Raw genomic sequence first — 4,556 nt, 5'->3', positions numbered from 1 at the left:
GAGACGCTTTAATGAGTTTTATTTGGTTTTCTTCCACTTTTATTTGTGAGGTAAAATGATTGTTTCTGTCTATGGAGTCTGGTGTTGAGGGACATTACAGCTGTTTGTAGTTACTTGTGTTTTCTGGTCCATAATGTTGCAGTTTTGTTTTTGTCACATTTTGTTACCATCAGTTTGTCCTGAAACATATTAAATGATGGACTGGTTTATTGCTGTGTTAAATTCCTTTAAACTAATAATAGAAATATAACAATTCAATTCCAACAGCACTTTTTAAGAAAGAAGTGAGGGGTGCTTTTAAGAGAAAGGAGATAAATACATTTTCAGCTTATAGACGACCATAAAACAGTAATATTGTGACAAATATCGAGAGATGAAGCAGTAAAATGAGACGACAGTGTGAGTAAAATAAAAAGCAAATGAGAGGAGGAGGAGGAGAGCAGATCTATAAAAATGGATTTTGGGGTGTAGATTTTAAAAAGGTAGACATAAAAGTGAAGTGAAAACTTGCAGTAATGTTACAGATAAAGCCGAGCAGGAGTGATGGATCCTGCAGGCCGTCACTCTGATGTGAGCAGCTGCCTGCGAGGACAGACATAAATCTTGGAAACTCTCCGCGGTGATGTAAAGTGCAGGTGATTTGTAGTAAATGGGCTACATCAGTTAAAAAGCCCGCTGTGGTTTCACTAATGGAGCCACAGCTCAAAGGCTCATCAGGGTCGCAGATAACGAGCAGCCGAAAACCACGGAAACCAAGATTTTAAACCTCCTACAGCGGCTCAGAGGAAGAAAGGTCAGCGCAGAGCAGGAAACATGCATGTCGGTGCAGAGCGGAGTTATTTTAACCTTTAATCAGAGCAGAGGACACTGGCTGAGCTCAGACTGGAACTTCAGATCATTTACAAACTCCATAAAATCCTTTCTCATCCTCTGGTTCTCACTCGCTCCACTCACCTCCAGATGGCAGAAAGACTTTTTGGGTCGGAAGCTTTGAGGATAGTTGAGTCTCATTTGTATTTGCCAAACTGAGAATGAGACCTCAACAGTCAAACTGTCTTTCTCTGGCTTTCCCTTGATTGGTTGTTTTCATTCGGGCCCGGTGGATTCTTGTGGAGCACCGGGAGGAGCCCGAGGAACCAGAGGAACCAGAGGAACCAGAGGAACCAGAGGAACCAGATTTCTGGATGACAATTTATGAGCTTTCAAGGTTTGGTGTAAATTCCCGTATGTGGGAGCAGAGACTCCACGACAGCAGAGAATAAAAGCTGATATTAAATATTATCTGTGATGTCTCGGGACCTGCGTGCTCGCTGCAGCAGCTCCTGTCGCTCCGCCCTCGTCCTTGGGGGGAGGAGTCACCTGGATGAGCGGCTGATTGGAGACCTGACGAGAGAGGAAACTGCACTTTTAAGATGTTTCTTTGTTAAAGTGCAGAAGGTTTACGACGTTAACGGAGCTGAACCCTAAAAGTCGGCTGGTTCCCGACCGTCCTATCACTGAGTAAACTGAATGATTTTATGGATATTTCCTATTAAATTCAACAATAACAGCTGATAAACTGTTCAATGAACCAAAACGTAAATAATAAATAATAATTTATACGTAAAATTCTTCGGAATCTCGCATATTAAACCTTTAAAATTTCAGCTTTTAACTAAATGTTACAACTCAGACATGAAAACTGATTTACTTCATTTACTTTACTGTATCTCATTACTGTAATGATTCCCAAGTCACATTTATTGTTCCGTTATTTCATCTCATAATTGGGTTTCTCTTAGGCGTTCATTTATTCATTAGTCTAACTCTTTATTATTATGTTTCTCAAGTGCATTTAGCTCTAACTGTAATTACCACATTACACACAGTTGTCTTCTGCCCCCCCCAACCCCCGTACCTGTGGAAGAGGTGACCACAGGGCAGTTTCCGAGCCGAACTCATCACATCCCAGCAGATCGCACAGTCGTCGTTATTGGCTGCCAGCTCATCTGCGGACGCCACAGAAAACCTGGAAAGACCAAACACAGATATTCCATTTAAAATCATTTATTAATCGGGCCTCATTGTAAAAAAACGTTTTCACAGCAGCCATTTTGTCATACTATAGTCGGGTAAACACAGGCGTTACCAATTATAGAGATTGACCCACGCTAAGCCCCGCCCCTTTTGGAACCTCAGTCAACAATTGGTGTTGAGCAAGTTAGTTAGTGTTTTACTAACATTAGCTAACTTAAGATGTGACTATATATATATATATTTGTCTCTTTTATCTTTTAACCATCTTCAAAATGTGGTTGTCTCTTCAACGTAGATTAGCCTAGCATGTAGCATATCTAAGTACAGGAAAGCAGGAAGTTGACTGAGTCTCAACTGTTATTGGAGCACAGAGCAAAAAGGGGCGGGACTTAGGAAGGGTCATTTGTTTGACCTGAGAGGAACAGACCCTCAATCAATATGATTGGTACCACCTGTGTTTACCCTACTATTTAATGTGAAAATGTCTGCTGTGAGAAAGGTCCATGTACTGTATCTGTGCAGAGTGAAAACCGACCCGGTCTCCATGTTGCGGAGGACTTGCAGGTAGTTGTGGTGGCGGCGGATTCTCTTCTGAACCTCCTGAACGAGGAAACGAAGCTGCATGAAGATCACGAGACTTGGACAACCAGATGTTCAGAAGACCTGAGAGAGACCAGGAGAAGGACATTTACAAACTGTATCAATGAAACTGATTTGATTTATTTACATATTCACATTAACACTTAAATCTGAAGACTGATTTTCTGGAAACGTTCTCCGACCTTCCAGAAGACTCTCAGTGTCAGTTCGTGTTGTAATTTCACAGGCAGTTAAAGTCTCATTAAACAGGCTGAGTTTGTACTTTTCTTCCTTGATTTGAAGTGTTGCATGAAACAGAGTCTGTGCAGTGAGAATTAATGCTGATGAGGACCTGATTGAAACTGTGATCGGTTGGGTCGCTCCAAAATCTGTGATCACATTTTATTTTATAGAATAATTTAAAAATATATATATTACATTGAATAGGATATTTAACAACTGTCTGACTTTGCTGCTCAACTTTTTATGAAGCTATTTTGAAATGTTGATGAATCTACATGAGATACTTTAAATATACTTGTAGCTTTTATCTTTTTATATTATCTTAATGTTAAACTGTCAACTAACCATAATGAACTGTAGGTTAGCTCGCTGGTCACTAGCTAACTTAAGATGTGACTATATGGTACAAAGATTAAGTTCTGAGTACAGATATGATAATTTAGTTAGTTGAAGACATACAGATGACGGTGTACTCGCTCATCCCTACAAGCTGTTATGGTTTAATTATGATGATAACGTGTGACAATATATGTCACTAAAGCTTGCTAGCTAGGTAGCTAATAATCAATCGCCAGTAAGCTCGTTAAAACAAGATAAAAAGTTAAAATTGTGAGATAAAAGTAATAGAAAACTAACTAACAGACCAAAATAAACTCACTGACATAAAATAAAGACTAACAACCATTTAAAGAGAAATAAACTGGGACCAGCATGTGGATGTGGTGCAGCAGGTCGAGACCCAGCAGCAGCACGTTGTTGTCCCAGCTGCCCTCCTGGTTCACGTCCCCATATTTGATTATTTTTAATGCAAATATTTTAATTAAGCATGCACCAAAAATATTATTGTCTCAGTACTGAGTGAATATTATGATTTGAGACGCAGTTAAATAAACAATAGAACAACAGATCTAATATCAGCCCTAAACAGGAAGTGTGAAAACTTTGACCGCACTTACCGAAACATGACGTGTGTCGTCCTCACGGTCACCAACACTGAAACACAGACAGCAGGTCAGCTCACAGGAAACTTTATTCAGAGACATCAGGAGAGCAGATTATACAACCACAACGTAAATACGACTATTTGCAGAATGTAAAGATTTAAATCAAAATAAGGAAACAACTGATGACACTTTACAGAAGTTTTGATTATAAATGAGAAGAAGAAAAAGAAATCCCAGCGGGAGATTAAACTTAAACAGGACGTCCTGATTCAAAATAAGAAAAACAAAATAACACTTCTCCTGACTGATCCTCATACTTTTAACGTCCTAAAGGGACAGTTTGAGTGTTTATAAGTGGGGTTGTATGAGGTATGTCCAGTAGACGGCGGTCAGCACTTGTGTCTCCTGCGAGCTAAAATGACTGTTTTTGTTAATGGAGTCTGGTGGCTTTGAAGAGGGAACATAGATCAACATAAACGCTTCAATTCTGGGGTATTTCTGGGGCCTAAATCGAACTGAGCTTAGTGAAATAGTGAAAGAGCAGCTTTATTGATCATGACTGAAGGCTCTATATTGCAGGAAATGAGACCTTCAGGTGTTTATTAAATGAAAATGTCACTGCCACCATGATTCCTATCACATTCTCCGTAAAGATAACGCCCCACAGGCTGCAGACAGAGAGAGTCTCACCTCAGCGGCCATGAAGGCGGCGGTGTGGCGGCCCTGGCTGCTGTGGTCTGGCTGCAGAGAGTAGCCGGACCACAGCAGCAGCAC

The 4,556-nt window shown here is 40.3% G+C and overlaps 1 long non-coding RNA gene across 2 annotated transcripts in view; it reads right to left on the bottom strand.

Annotated features, from left to right (window-relative positions):
- The window catches only part of LOC118331084, an 8,217-nt gene that overhangs the window by 2,250 nt on the left and 1,411 nt on the right, over nucleotides 1–4,556 (bottom strand). For both annotated transcript variants that reach the window (XR_004796856.1, XR_004796857.1), the window contains exons 2-5: nucleotides 3,795–3,831; nucleotides 2,552–2,679; nucleotides 1,898–2,008; nucleotides 1,300–1,383 (exon numbers count right to left, since the gene is read on the bottom strand). This is a non-coding gene — a long non-coding RNA (uncharacterized LOC118331084). The remainder of the gene's footprint in view (nucleotides 1–1,299; nucleotides 1,384–1,897; nucleotides 2,009–2,551; nucleotides 2,680–3,794; nucleotides 3,832–4,556) is intronic.

The sequence above is a fragment of the Morone saxatilis genome, unplaced genomic scaffold (genome assembly GCF_004916995.1).
Source record: "Morone saxatilis isolate NCDOM2014 unplaced genomic scaffold, NCSU_SB_2.0 Contig2, whole genome shotgun sequence".
In the NCBI taxonomy this organism is placed as follows: domain Eukaryota; kingdom Metazoa; phylum Chordata; class Actinopteri; family Moronidae; genus Morone; species Morone saxatilis.
The sequence above is the reverse complement of the archived record's forward strand: the minus strand, read 5'-3'. Positions and strand labels throughout refer to the sequence as shown.